The 16,100-nt window shown below is 45.1% G+C and overlaps 1 protein-coding gene across 4 annotated transcripts in view; it reads left to right on the forward strand.

The window, feature by feature from the left end:
* TDRD12 (tudor domain containing 12) overlaps positions 1-16,100 on the forward strand; it is a 3,388,409-nt gene that overhangs the window by 2,453,071 nt on the left and 919,238 nt on the right. The gene's annotated exons all lie outside the window — the stretch shown is intronic.

Consider the following 16,100-nt stretch of genomic DNA (forward strand, 5'->3'; position numbering starts at 1 on the left):
GCACACCAAGTACAGGAACTGGAGCTCGATATGAGGGACCAAACTCTTTCTTATTTTCGATCTTCTCTCGAACCAGTTCTCCAACTTGGGGTAGCCAGCCAACTACCGGAATCTGCAACGCAGCTTCAGATGTGGAGGGCAAGTGTTCCTTTGCAAGACTGTCTCTCATGTCTTGTAGATGATGTAAAACATGACAATGTTCAGCTACGTCAAAGGGGGCAGCAACTGCCTCCTGGTCTAGACCTTCAAGGTCCGGGACGAACATTTTGATACAGAAGAGCATTTCGTATGGGTCTGTCCACTCAGAGACCTTCTAGGGAGATTATTAAGTGCACGTTGCACGCTATTGAGATGAGCCAGCCAGTTCCTGCCAGTACCTATAACCCTATCTGTCAAAGACTGCTTTAAATCTCGGTTCATTTGTTCCACAACACTATTACCCTCAGGTCTGTATGGAGACGAAAACTTGACTTGGACCCCCAACGAAGTCATGGCATCCTTGTACGCCTTAGAGGCGAACGCTTGACCCTGATCTGAATAGAAGGTGCCACAGGCAAAAATTCCTACAAAGATACGCCAGTCTCTTATGACAGTTCGCGAATCAGCGCTGCGGTGTGGCTCCACCCAAACAAAGCGTGTGCAAGAATCAACTGCAACTAAGATGTACTTATACGCGGTATCTGAGGAAAAAGGACCTCAGTGATCTAAATAAACACAACCAAGTGGTCTATTAGAAATGTACAACTGTTTCTGATAGATACATCTGCCGTGTGGATTCCTCACCTTGTGAATATCCCCCTTGCTTCAGCAACGTTCGGAAATTTTCTTCGTAGCACGCCGACGTGGACGACGTCACAGGAGTACGACCTCGCGCATGACTCCGCCTGAAGTCACCGACTCCTTATTAGGCCCACGCCGGCGTGATGACGTCAGTTCCCTTTTTTCCGCGTCTTCGACGCTAACGGTTTTCGGGATCTTCTGCGATACTTAGTATCTGACTATTATTTAGTCATTACTGTTTCTCCTTTGCGACTTATTTCTTCATCAAGGATGTCGTTGAGGAAGACAGGATTTAAACAATGCGGATCTTGTGCCCGCATGATGTCAATCACCGACCCACATAGCGATTGTTTGTGGTGTCTGGGTTCAGACCACGACGTTAAGAACTGTCGATCTTGTTTTAAGATGAACCCAAAGGCGCTTAGAGAGCGTGAAGCAAAGCTACTTCTCGCGAAGGTAAAGGGAAGAGATGCTGGGAGATCTTCGAGGTCGACGTCGAGACGCTCGAAGTCGAGGCAAATGTCTCGATCGAGGTCGGCGTCGAGGTCCAGAGCGGGGTCGAGATCCAGAGCGAGGTCGAGGTCCAGAGAGAGATCTAGATCTGGATCCAAGTCGGCTTCGGGTCACGCTTCGAGCTCCTCGAGGAAAAAGCACAAGAGGAGGAAGCACAGCTCGAAACATCATTCAGGGAAGGAATCTTCTGATTCGAAGAAGAAGTCTCGCAAACACCATAAGGACTTCGTTTCTCCTTCTCCTGCTCAGTCAGTCGGAGGTTCCCCGACTCCGGAACCGGATCCGGTATCTTTACATTCTTCAGAACATGAGGAGGAAGAAGAGGTGATTCCTCAGACTCCGGCTCCGATGGAGACTCCTGTGGACCCAGAAGGTCAGAATGAACCTGTGTCGGAACGACCTCCTTTAGAGCATCCGGTAGGTTCGTACCCTCCCTTTCCTGGTCCTGGTCAGGACCCCTCGCATTTTCTCAATGCGATGTTTGGAGTATATTCCAGGGCGATGTACCCCGCTGGAGCACCTGTTGGTCCCATAGGTCCATTATCGTACAATTTGGGCATTCCTCAGTCGTACGCCCCAGCTCCATTTATGCCTTTTATGCCGGCGCCTCTTACACCTTGGCTCGGTACGGCACCGCCGAGGTCTTCGACTCCGCATGCGGCTTCGCCGACTCGGGATCGACCTCGTAGTTTGGATCGAGGTTCCACACCTGTCCGTGAGTCTCGTCCTCCTGCTGCCCCGGCTCCTCGCTCGACGTCGAATCCGGCTCCGTCGGAGTCGTTACCGAATCCGTCGACTTCGATTCGAATAGAGTGGTCGAGACGAAGGGCTCAGCGTCTTCTGGAAGAAAAGGGAGATGAAGATTCAGATGTGGAAGAGGGTGAGCTTCTTGATCATGATGATGACTTTGAAGACCTACGTGATGCTAGTGGTCTGGAGCTCTCTCCTGAGTGGGGTTTACCTTCAGCTTCTGATGCTCCTTCTAGGGACGTGGCGCCATATCACGTCGTTATTAGGAAGGCTGCAGATCTTCTCAACTTGAAACTACCCACGGTTGAGTACAAGCCCAACATCCTTACTGAAGTTTTGCACTCTCCCTCTTCTATTGTTGAACCTACACTGCCGTTCACTGATGCTTTAACGGATCCAATAAAAGAGATTTGGAAGAGACCGTTGTCTGCTCCTGCAGTTTCGAGATCTATTGCAAGACGCTATAGGGTGGCTCCTGATGACCCTGCGTTCCTCTCTTCGCACCCCTCTCCAGAAAGTCTTGTGGTGCAGGCGCCATGTTCTAACAGGGCTGCTGGTTCTTTCCCTCAAGTACCAGCGGACAAAGAATCAAAAAAGTTGGATCAGTCTGCAAAGAAGACTTTCTCTTCAGGGAGCATGGCTCTTAAATCAGCTAATGCTACTTGCCTTTTAGGAAGATATGTCCATGCATTGATGGATTCTGTGAAACCGTTATCACCTAAGCTTCCTGAGGAGGATAGAAAGAACTTTAATGAGGTGGTCTTAGACACTCAGGCTGCTGCACGCATGGTTATTCAGAGTGGCATGGATTGATTCTGTTGCCAGGATTATGGGCTCTTCTATTGCGACCAGGAGGGCCGCGTGGTTAAAATCCTCTGATTTCTCTGCGGATGTGCAATCTACGTTGCTGGACTTACCTTTTGAAGGGACTGGCCTTTTTGGTAAAAAGGCGGATGTCGCCTTGGAAAGGTTTAAAGATAGCCGTGCTACTGCAAGATCTTTGGGACTCCAGTTGAGAGGGTTGACAACTAGAAAGTTTAGAGGCTTTGGTAGATCCTCTTTTCGTCCCTTCAGACAAGGTCAACAACAACAGCAGCAACAGCAGAACCCTCTATATAAGTCCTATAGAGGTAGACAGAAGGGTCGTGGACGTGGGCGTCAAGTCTCCTCTTCCTCCACTTCCTCCAATAATACCCAACCCCCACCCGCATCAGCAAAGCAGCCCTAGATCCACCATTCTGGATCATGTGGGGCCAGTAGGGGGTCGGCTTACTCATTTTCTACGAGATTGGGAATCGGTTACATCAGATCTTTGGGTTCTCAATCTCGTAGAGAATGGGTATGCACTTCCTTTTCAGGAGTTCCCTCCCAATTACCCTCCTTGCCAAGGTTGTTGTTCAGAGGACCACCTGCTGCTCCTGCAGGAAGAAGTCCTGGCTCTGTTCCGAAAGGGTGCAATAGAGGTGGTTCCAGAGCAGGAGAGGGGTCAAGGGTGCTACTCCCGGTATTTCTTGATTCCCAAGAAGGATGGCAGGCTTCGGCCAATCCTGGATCTCAGGATTTTGAACCTCTTTCTCAAGCAGGAGAAGTTCAAAATGCTCACCCTTGCTCAGGTTCTTCAAGCGCTGATGGAAGAAGACTGGATGGTGTCGATCGACTTGCAGGATGCGTATTTTCACATCCCCATTCTGAAGTCGCACAGGAAGTATCTCCGTTTTACGGTGGGATCGCAGCACTACCAGTTTGCGGTCCTTCCGTTTGGACTTACTACTGCGCCTCGAGTTTTCACCAAGGTGATGGCAGTGGTGGCTGCGCATCTCAGGAGATCGGCATACCTGTGTTCCCCTATCTGGACGACTGGCTGATCAAAGCGGAGTCGTCAGAGAGAGTGCTTCATCATCTGCAAGAGACAACCCAGTTGTTGTACAGGTTGGGTTTTTCGATAAATGTACCCAAGTCTCACCTGGTGCCCTCCCAGCGCAACCTGTTCTTAGGTGCGGTACTGGACACTACTGTGTGTCGTGCATTCCCTCCACCTCAAAGGATTCGCGACATACAGGAAATGATTCCTTTATTTTTCAATGGAGCGGTTGTCCCAGTCCTGAAGGTCCTTCGTCTGCTCGGTCTGATGGCTTCTTGCATTCTGTTGGTCAGTCATGCACGCTGGCACATGAGGGCACTCCAGTGGTGCCTCCGCAGGCAGTGGTATCAACACAATGGAGATCTCAGGGAGTCAGTAAGGATCTCCAGAGAAGCTGCAGCGGATCTGTCTTGGTGGGGCGTGGAAGGCAATCTGTCTCAAGGAAAGCCTTTTCAACTGCCTCCATCAGTGGCCACAGTGATAACGGATGCATCCACTCTCGGGTGGGGTGCTCATCTGGGGGACCTGGAGGTCAAGGGCTTTTGGTCTCCAGAAGAAAGGTTGCTTCACATCAACCTTCTAGAATTGCGGGCGATACGTTTGGCGCTCAAGGCCTTCCTCCCTTCCCTTCGCGGTCGGTCGGTTCAAGTCCTGACGGACAACACGACCGCGATGTGGTACATCAACAAGCAGGGAGGAGTAGGGTCACAGTGTCTCTGCAGAGAGGCTCTGCGTCTCTGGTCCTGGGTTCAGGACCATCAGATTTGTCTGATGGCAAATCATCTGGCCGGGGTTCTGAACGTTCGTGCGGACAGTCTCAGTCGGCAGCTCTCTGCCGACCACGAGTGGAGGCTTCACCCGGAGGTGGTTCACGACATCTTTCAGATGTGGGGGGCTCCTCGGGTGGACCTGTTTGCCACTCGCGAGAATGCTCACTGCCCGTCGTTCTGCAGTCTCCAGTATCCGTTGCAAGGAGCCTTGGGGGACGCGTTTCAGTTGAGTTGGGGAAATCAACTCCTTTACGCGTTTCCTCCCATACCCTTGATTCCTCGGGTTCTGAGGAAGATTCGCCAAGACCGGGCCCAAGTCATATTGATCGCCCCGGATTGGCCAAGAAGGGTGTGGTACACAGACCTTCTCCGCCTCTCCTCTCACCCGCCGCTCCGTCTCCCTCACAGGGCAGACCTCCTCTCTCAGATGGAGGGGCAGGTTCTACACCCCCACCTCCAGACATTACACCTTCATGCCTGGAGATTGAACGGGGCAACTTGAGTTCTTTTTCTCTCCCTCACGATTTGGTGGATGTCATTGTTTCTGCCAGGCGCGACTCCACTAAGTCCATTTATTCCTATAGGTGGTCTAAATTTTTTTCTTGGTGCAGGGAGAGGGATGTTGACCCTTTGAAGGCTCATTTATCTGATATTTTACAATTTGCTCTTTCTCTGGCGCAGCAAGGTTTTGCTGTGGCCACGGTCAAGGGGCATCTTTCGGCCTTATCGGCGTTTCTCTGTTTACCGGATCAGCCCTCTCTTTTTAAATCTCCGGTGGTTTTAAGGTTCTTGAGGGGTCTAACGAATATGTTCCCTCCTACTCCTTTTGTTGTTCCTCATTGGGATTTGAATCTTGTGCTGACCTTCTTAATGGGTTCTCCCTTCGAACCCTTGCACAAGTGTCCATTGAGGCTTCTTTCTTTTAAAACGATCTTCCTCGTTGCAATCACCTCGGCAAGGAGAGTAAGTGAGCTTCAGGCTCTTAGTTCCAAGCCCCCTTTCCTGACCATTCATGCTGAAAGGATGGTTCTCAGGACCAGGGCTGCTTTTCTGCCTAAGGTGGTTACTCCCTTCCATCTTGGACAGTCCATTACCCTTCCTACCTTCTATCCTCCCCCTCACCCTTCTAAGGAGGAAGAGAGACTGCACCGTCTGGACCCTAAGAGGGCGGTGTCTTTCTATCTGGACAGGACTAAAGACTTCCGGGTGGACGACCAGCTGTTTGTTGGTTTTGCTGGCTGTCGGAAGGGCAGAGCGGTGCACAAGCGCACACTTTCCAGGTGGATAATCCTGTGCATCAAGATCTGCTACTCCCTTGCGGGTAAGGACCCTCCTGAGGGTATTAGAGCACATTCAACTAGAGCAAAGTCTGCAACATCTGCTTTGTCTAGAGGTGTACCTGTTGAGGACATTTGCAGAGCCGCGACTTGGGCCTCCCTCCACACTTTCGCGAAGCACTACTGCTTGGATACCGAGGTTAGGAGGGACGGCCACTTTGCGCGCTCTGTTCTCCAAGATTTCCTGGTGTAGCGGAGTGGACACCCTCCTCCGGGAGTGGGGACTGCTGTGGGACTCTATTCACAAGGTGAGGAATCCACACGGCAGATGTATCTATCAGAAGAACAAGTTACTTACCTTCGGTACATTGTATATTTGCATATTTGCTATCGTTGGTCCGTCCGTGTGCCTCGAAGGCACGGAAAAAAGGGCGGAACTGACGTCATCACGCCGGCGTGGGCCTAATGAGTCGGTGACGTCAGGCGGAGTCACGCGCGAGGTCGTACTCCTGTGACGTCATCCACGTCGGCGTGCTACGAAGAAAATTTCCGAACGTTGCTGACGCAAGGGGGATATTCACAAGGTGAGGAATCCACAGGCAGATATTGTATCTACCAGAAAAAGCGTTACCGAAGGTAAGTAACTTGTTCGTCTGGGGCGGACGCGTAGCAGTCGAAGGCTTGAACTGCTGGCAAATGTCACATTGAAGGACATAATCACGCGTCTGTTTGTACAGTCCCCGCCACCAGAAACGTTGTTGTAACTGAGACACAGTAGCCAAAACGCCCGCATGTGCCGGCGCAACACCCTAGTGGGCAGCTGTAATCAGTGTGGACCTGCGGTCCGCGTTGGGAATCAATTTGTCACCAATGTCCGGTATCTTCACATAAGGAAATTTATCAGGACTTAAGTGATAAGGATACTTCAAAGGAAACCCCTTACGTTATTTACTTCCCTTCTCAGTAGCGGCAACAGCCGCCAAGATGTCATCATCAATCTTACTTTTGGAACGTGTAACTGCTGCAACCAAATATGTCGATACTGCTGTTTTTGCGGCCTCAACGGCCAAACTATTGCCAACAGCGTGAACTCCCACACGTTGATGACTACGAGTATGAATTACATGCACGAGTGGCAGCTGCTCTTTAAGTTCAGCCACTCTGACCCAGATCATTTTATGTTTTATCGTGCTACCCTTGGAATCAATAAAATCACATTCTGAATCCAAAAGAACAGGTTTTCATTGTAAGACTGGAAACAGTAGTAAGAATCACTCACAATAAGAGTAGTCACACTAGGATCAGCGTACTCCAATGCAGAGCACGGAGCTCTGCCAATTGTGCGGTACAGTCCCCTAATGTTGGAGTATGTACGACATTGGACTTTAACTCATCATTCACCATGGTACCTACCACAATGGCGCAAGCTGAAACGAATGCGTGCTTAGACCTATGCGCAACTTGCGCTGAACCATCAGTGTAAATGATACAATGGAAATCCTCCAAAGGCCGCATAGTCAATGGTGCAGGATGAACAAACTCATATTGCAAAAACTCTTGTGACTGCAAGGAGGCATCAAAAACAAACGTGACATCCGGAGACGTCAATGATGCAGCCCATTGTATCCACCTTGGGTGCAAAGCTTTAGAATTTGGTACACTGGCTTTCGTCACTGCCTCTAGTGCAGGATACGGGATATCAACCAACATGTGTTTTCCCTGCGACAGTGCACGTTCCTTAAGAATTGCCATCTGCACTGCTGTCAAAACTTTCCACAGTGGAAAACGGCATTTCAGCCGAAGTGTACAAGTGTGACTTGTAAGCTATAGGTACTCTGTCACCTTCGTTAAAAGTAAGGTATGTGAAACCCACCGCCCCAGGGATGATTCTTATCACAAGGTTGGTGTGGTTATCACGAGTCAGTAAGAATTTATATTCTAGAAGATCAGCCTACAAAGATTGCAAAACGGCTGAATGTTCAGGCAGCCAGCACGATTTGGTAAAAGCAGGTTGTATGAAAGCATACAAAGGCTTGATACGCTGGGCATATTCAGGAATATATGTACGCCCAAAATTCAAAAATCCCAGCAAGGACTGTAATTTTTTCAGTGTTGTAGGAGCGCACAGCTGTGCGCGTTTCTCCAAGAAGTGAGGAGCTAAACCTCGACCTTCATTGTTGAGCTCCTAACCCAGGAACAACACTGTGTACTCTGCAATGTGAGACTTTGCAAAGTTGAATTTGTAACCGAAGTCCGCAAAGTTACAAATAATGCGGTCAACGCGACACAGATGTGCCCAAATTTCGTCGTCTGTGAGATAGATGTCATCAACATACAAACACGCATCAGGGTCAACTCTCTCCAAAAGAGAGACAATGCGGGCAGCAAGCACACCGGACTATTTTTGTAGCCCATGGCCAGGCGTTTAAATTGGCGGTATTTGCAGCCACTTGTAAAATTGGTCCATTGGGAACTCAGACCTGACAAATTATGGGCACACAATCTGTTGGATATGTCAAGTGTGGTTTTAAACCTTTTGCGCACAAGACCATCCACTAAAGCAGAGTCGTGGGTATTCTGTACTGCACAGGTACGGCAATGCGAGTTTAAATGCCGGTAATCCAATACCAAATGGTACGAACCGTCAGGCTTGGTCACTGTAAAAAGTGGATTATTCATCGGTGACACACAAGTCTCAATTACTCCTTGATATTCCAATTGATCAAGGATTTCCGCAACGGAAGCCTTCACTTCACGCCGTATAGGATATTGAGGTTGAGGCTGTGGCATAGACCGTAAGTGAATCTCGTGGTGTGGAGAAAATGTATCCCAACCACAGTGAGTACGGTACAGAGCCGGCGCAAGGGCCTTAGCCCACTCTTCTGCAAAATTCAGCGCATGCTCCTTAGACACTGTGTGCGCAAAACTAGGGAGGATTACCTCCTCCCCTCTCGGAGCCGCGAGAACAAAAGTTGGGGGCCAGTCAGCCTCCGCTAACAAAATCTCATAGGTAGTTGTAAGATTTTCCCAAAATACCCCTTTTATGGTACCTTCAATTTAAAGGATAGTTTCAAAAAGCCTATCAAGGGGAGCTACTCTAGTATCAGCTGTCTCTACAATAACCTATTGGTCAGTCGCTGTCACCTTCAGTAGTGGACGCAGGGCTTCTCGTACTATGGTAATCTCCGCCGCACTGTCCAACAACGTCAGCGCCCATGTTTGATTCCGAAGCTGCGTTCTCACTATCTGTGGCATATCTCGCTGTTAAAGCAGCAACTTTCTTTTTCTGAAACTGGGGTCTTTTCTGTGAAGAATCGTCCTGCTTGCCTTTTCAGTCTTTCGGGCGGGGCTGGTCGCGACTCTGCTGGCCACTCCGACCTCTGCAACCGCTTCCACCACCGGACGAAGAGGCCGATGTGTCTTGTAAAGAACGGGGAGAGCGTTGATCAGGAACCTGAAATCTATCAGGCGACTTAATCGTAGTGCGGTCACGCAAATCATAAACGCGCTCAGTAGATGCAGGCACTGGTGATGGCGGACGTGACTCCTGTTTCTGTTGCTGTTTCCCCTGTTTTTTATTTCTGTTCCAATTTTTCTTTGGAGCTGTGGGCTGAACATGGGTTTAAGACTTTGCACCCTGAGTTTGTTTTTTATCTTTAGCAGAAAAGGGCTTGACACCTAAACTATTGCGGCCAATGGTTTTATAAGCTGCTGTAATAGTTCTCGGTAACTGCCGGGTTTGTCGGCATCGGGGACCTCGCATAAGGCATTAGCCACTTGAAAGTTTACCGCATCTCACTTTATATTAGAAAGGGGCAGATCGGAAACTACATCAAATAAGCCCACGAGTCTCATTCCCAACTCAACCGCAGCCTACGGTCCGTGTTCGTCCTGAACACGCTTAATGACCGTCGGAAGGAGAGCCATTGACGGAGTGCCGAAGCACCTTCTATACACTGCCGCAAAAAATCCTACCCCATGACTCAGTCACCGGATTCTGGTACCAAGTCCTTGGCTAAACTAATTGTAAGAATCCTGTGTTTTTCTACGTGAGTCGAATTAGGAAATACTGCTACCAGCTGGTCAAACTTCTCGGCAAGCCAAAAAGCCATATCATCCTTATCCTGGGGACGCTTGCCCATTACTGCATTGACCATCACGGGACTAAGCTTCATTCCGCTCGGTCGAGCTGGAAGGGCCGCAACACCAGGGGCCCCGCCCTGGAAATTTCGAGTAATATATTGAACTAAGGCCCGAATAACACTGATAGCAAAGTTATACAGGGTCCATAATTCAGCAACGGGGACTAACCCCGAACGAGGATGCGGGGTGAATCCAGCCAAAACCGGCCAAGAAGCGCCTGGAATGGACAAAGGACCCAATCTAATCGCCGTTACACTGTGGGGAAGGGCGCCATCAAACCAAACACGGTGCTGCCATGCAGAAATCTGAATCTCCTGTGTCCTCTAAGGAACATACTCCAAGGGCACGGCAGTGTGAGTGTAAGTGTTAAACACCTGAGTAGCCGCATCTGCTGCAGGAAATGTCACCCATGAGTATAAAATCTCAAACGGGTAAGCAACCTCAGGACTCACTACCAAAATAACTGCCATGCCCTCCAAACCAACATTATAAGCCCGCAAATGATTGCAGACCGCAATGCGACTATGCTGCGGTATGTCAACGTTCTCCATAGTGACATAGAGAAGAAAAGGTACAATGCAACACAAAGTAGCACAACTGGGTAGTAATTCAAAAGGAAACCATTTTGAAAGATTCAAGCTTGAAAAGAACTATGTAACTATAGGTATGTTTGTCAGACACCACCGTTATCCGGAAACAATAGTGAAGGGGCTAAGGACTGATGGAAGTACCACTCAAGCATCATGTAATAAGACCACCTTTGTATGGGCTACTAATGTATGAATGAGATCTCCGTGCACACGTGTAACTTAAATCAATTTAAATCAATTAATTGTGGTGCTGTCCTTGTCACACTGTGTCTCTCAGTGCCTTAATAAACTGATTGCTGGTGTGATAATGTTATCACAAAAGGGCGCGCTCCTTTAACATGAAACAAAGATGTTTCTTAAGCTTTACTTAAACAAATATTCATTGATTCCAATCAAGCCATTGTTGTTGATGATGTTTTATCTTTATTCGAATATTTAGTATTCATCAAATTTATAGGTTCATCAGAATATTTCCAAAATCCATTATAATCATGGATTCTCAATGCATTTTGGGTTATCAAGCTAACCCTTCAGCAGTGGTCTATAAAAAAGAACCATACAGGACCTTAGTATTCAGTACATAGCATAAAGATTCATGAACATTCAAAAACTGTGCATTCTCTAGGATTTCAAAATATCTTAGGTTCAAACATGTAGTACCTACTGATGTTTGTATTTAATCATACACTGAAAACCAGACAAGAATATGTACTAAACCATATAAAATCAAACCATTAAATAAATAGACTGTATATGAATTCCTAAGTGGAAGAATGGTCATGTGAGGACAGTCTAATGAATCTCCGGGAGAAACGCGGGATCACTCAATGCAATCGAATGCCTAGTGAATTTCATAGAGTGGTGAGACCCTGGGTATATTCAGCGTCATACCGGTGATGGAACTAGTTAGTCGAGTGCTAACTGTCAAAATGCTCTAGCATCCTGAGTCGAATGAGCAGACTATTACGATAAGTGACGGCCTGTCTGAAATTCGGGCTTCAAAGACTGTATCAACACGGGGAAACTTACTTATGAAAACGCGTCAGGCTTCACAACTTCGATGTCGGCAGGTTCTAACAGGAGCCAATCGCTATGCTTCTTGTAGAGAAAGTATGATGTGTCACGTGACTACACATCGTGCACTCATAATGTGAAGCGTAAAAAATATTACCGACAGTGCATCCAAATACACCCGTCGCGAGGTAGAAATTAATCTCAATTAATTAAAATTAAGAAAAAGACGTTCGTGATAAATGAGGTTCAATGTTATGGTTTGAGGATGAAAGGCGCTTCGTGATTGGGTGGAGTCCCGATCACGTGATATCGCGTGTGATCGAATTATGAGGAAAATAAAGTTTATTGAGATGGAATGGTTAACCAATGTGGAATTATTTAATGAGAACGATCTCCTGTCCTGTAAACATATAAATATGCGAACATCTAGAACAATGTAATGTAATGATATGATATGTGTAGTGTAAGTTCCATGATTAAATGTAATCAGAGCATATGCAAGTTATGTTTCACTATATAAGTACAAACAAAAAATCACATATTTGAACACGATTATTCCAAACATAATTAATACTAGGTTCCTAAATAATTACATGAGAAGAGTTCATCAATGTGTCCGACAGTATTTTAAATGGACTGAGAATGGTTAAAACCTGAGCTGCAACGTTTCATGAACTATAGAGTGTATTATAAAAAACATGAAATTTCTATCCAGTCATTCATCCATGTGGGCTGCAAAGAATTCAGTTTTTTTATCCAGAAGAACTCAGATTTAAGGCGTTGTTTCACAGGATCCATATCGCAGCTCTGTGGGAGTATCTCCAGTATTGTAAATCTCAACTGCGCTATTTGGTGGTGGGCTTCTAGCCAATGCATGGCTATGGTGGATTTATTGTTTATTGTTCGTATATTACTTTTATGTTCTGATATTCTCACTTTGATTTTACGTTCTGTTTGGCCCACATAAATTTTGCCACATGGGCATTTGATTGCGTAGATAACATTGGTAGAGTCACATGTCCCTGAGTATTGCAAATCAATTCTATGACCTTTTGTTGGGTGCATAAAAACATTACCGATCATTACATTATTGCAGTGGATGCAATAATTTTGACATTTAGCCATTCCTTTGAAAGTTGGTTTTGCTGCCTTTTTAGTAAATAAAATCTCTTTCAAGTTTTTGGATCTTTGAAAAGCAAAGGTGACATGATCATTTTACAAGTTTTGTAGATCCGGTTCTGTTTTAATTAAATTCCAATGTCGATTGATAGCTTTTTTGATCCTTTGTGATGCTGTAGAATGTTTCAGTACGCACACTGTTTTTTGTGTAGCCTTGTGGCTGGACGTGGTGAGTAATGATTCTCTTGATAATTTCTCGGTTTTTTTCAAAGATTCTTTTAATATTTCTTTAGGATATCCTCTTTGTACATATTGTTGGTGTTGATCCATTAATGATGATTTCAAAATATTTACATCAGAAGTAATCCTTTTTATGCGAATGAATTGCGATGTCGGTAAATGTTTTTTCAAAGAATCAGGGTGAAAACTTTGGAAAAGAAGGCTAGAGTTGCGATCGGTTGGTTTCTTGACAACCTTAGTATGTAGTTTGTGATTCGCAATGGTGATATGTAGATCCAAAAAGGATATAGACTATTTCTCAATTGTGTGGGTGAATTGGATTCTTGGGTTCAAGTTGTTCAACGTAATTATGTTTGTGATGAGTTGTTCTTTTCCACCTTTCCATATTAGGAAAATGTCGTCTGTGAATCTTTGAAACATGATTAAGTTGGATGTCCATTCCGGTTTGTGTAAGATGTTTTCAGTCTCAAATTTGGACATATATAAATTTGCATATGAGGAAGCCCCCCCAAAACCCGTTGTCTTTTACTAGATTCCATTCGAGGGCTTCTAGCCCTTCGTTATGGAGAAAGTATTGGAAAATATGTCGACTGGTACCTTCAACCCATAAATGTGGAACATACATAAGACACAACCTCATTTCTGAATTTGCTCAACAACATCCAGCTCAAAGAAGATGAGGAATATTGGCTTTGTACAGTGGACGTCGTCGCATTATATACTTCAATTCCCCATAACGAAGGGCTAGAAGCCCTCGAATGGAATCTAGTAAAAGACAACGATTGCGAGGCGAACAAAGTATTTCTAATTGAGTTAATGCATTTCGCATTGTATCATAGTTACTTTCAATGGAAACAGAACTATTACAACCAATGCAATGGAACCTCAATGGGTTTTGGGGGGGCTCCCTCATATGCCCATTTATATATGTCCAAATTTGAGACTGAAAACATCTTACACAAACCGGAATGGACATCCAACTTAATCATGTTTAAAAGATTCATAGATGACATTTTCCTAATATGGAAAGGTGGAACAGAACAACTCATCACAAACATAATTACGTTGAACAACTTGAACCCAAGAATCCAATTCACCCACACAATTGAGAAAGAGTCTATATCCTTTTTGGATGTACATATCACCATTGCGAATCACAAACTACATACTAAGGTTTTCAAGAAACCAACCGATCGCAACTCTAGCCTTCTTTTCCAAAGTTTTCACCCTGATTCTTTGAAAAAACATTTCCCGACATCGCAATTTATTCGCATAAAAAGGATTACTTCTGATGTAAATATTTTGAAATCATCATTAATGGATCAACACCAACAATATGTACAAAGAGGATATCCTAAAGAAATATTAAAAGAATCTTTGAAAAAACCAGAGAAATTATCAAGAGAATCATTACTCACAACGTCCAGCCACAAGGCTACACAAAAAACAGTGTGCGTACTGAAACATTCTACAGCATCACAAAGGATCAAAAAAGCTATCAATCGACATTGGAATTTAATTAAAACAGAACTGGATCTACAAAACTTGTATAATGATCATGTCACCTTAGCTTTTCAAAGATCCAAAAACTTGAAAGAGATTTTATCTACTAAAAAGGCAGCAAAACCAACTTTCAAAGGAATGGCTAAATGTCAAAATTGCATCCACTGCAATAATGTAATGATCGGTAATGTTTTTATGCACCCAACAAAAGGTCATAGAATTGATTTGCAATACTCAGGGACATGTGACTCTACCAATGTTATCTACGCAATCAAATGCCCATGTGGCAAAATTTATGTGGGCCAAACAGAACGTAAAATCAAAGTGAGAATATCAGAACATAAAAGTAATATACAAACAATGAACAATAAATACACCATAGCCATGCATTGGCTAGAAGCCCTCCACCAAATAGCGCAGTTGAGATTTACAATACTGGAGATACTCCCACAGAGCTGCGATATGGATCCTGTGAAACAACGCCTTAAATCTGAGTTCTTCTGGATAAAAAAACTGAATTCTTTGCAGCCCACAGGGATGAATGACCGGATAGAACTTTCATGTTTTTTATAATACACTCTATAGTTCATGAAACGTTGCAGCTCATGTTTTAAACATTATCAGTCCATTTAAAATACTGTCGGACCCATTGATGAACTCTTCTCATGTAATTATTTAGGAACCTAGTATTAATGATGTTTGGAATAATCGTGTTCAAATATGTGATTTTTTGTTTGTACTTATATAGTGAAACATAACTTGCATATGCTCTGATTACATTTAATCATGGAACTTACACTACACATATCATATCATTACATTACATTGTTCTAGATGTTCGCATATTTATATGTTTACAGGACAGGAGATCGTTCTCATTAAATAATTCCACATTGGTTAACCATTCCATCTCAATAAACTTTATTTTCCTCATAGTTGGATCACACGCGATATCACGTGATTGGGACTCCACCCGATCACGAAGCGCCTTTCATCCTCAAACCACAACATTGAACCTCATTTATCACGAACGTCTTTTCTTAATTTTAATCAATTAAGATTCATTTCTACCTCGCGACGGGTGTATTTGGATGCACTGTCGGTAATATTTTGTACGCTTCACATTATGAGTGCACGATGTGTAGTCACGTGACACATCATACTTTCTCTACAAGAAGCATAGCGATTGGCTCCTGTTAGAACCTGCCGACATCGAAGTTGTGAAGCCTGACGCGTTTTCATAAGTAAGTTTCCCCGTGTTGATACAGTCTTTGAAGCCCGTATTTCAGACTGGCCGTCACTTATTGTAATAGTCTGCTCATTCGACTCAGGATGCTAGAGCATTTTGACAGTTAGCACTTGACTAACTAGTTCCATCACCGGTATGACGCTGAATATACCCAGGGTCTCACCACTCTATGAAATTCACTAGGCATTCGATTGCATTGAGTGATCCTGCGTTTCTCCCGGAGATTCATTAGACTGTCCTCACATGACCATTCTTCAACTTAGGAATTCATATACAGTCTATTTATTTAAT

This window comes from Lissotriton helveticus, chromosome 12, assembly GCF_964261635.1.
Source record: "Lissotriton helveticus chromosome 12, aLisHel1.1, whole genome shotgun sequence".
NCBI classification, from domain to species: domain Eukaryota; kingdom Metazoa; phylum Chordata; class Amphibia; order Caudata; family Salamandridae; genus Lissotriton; species Lissotriton helveticus.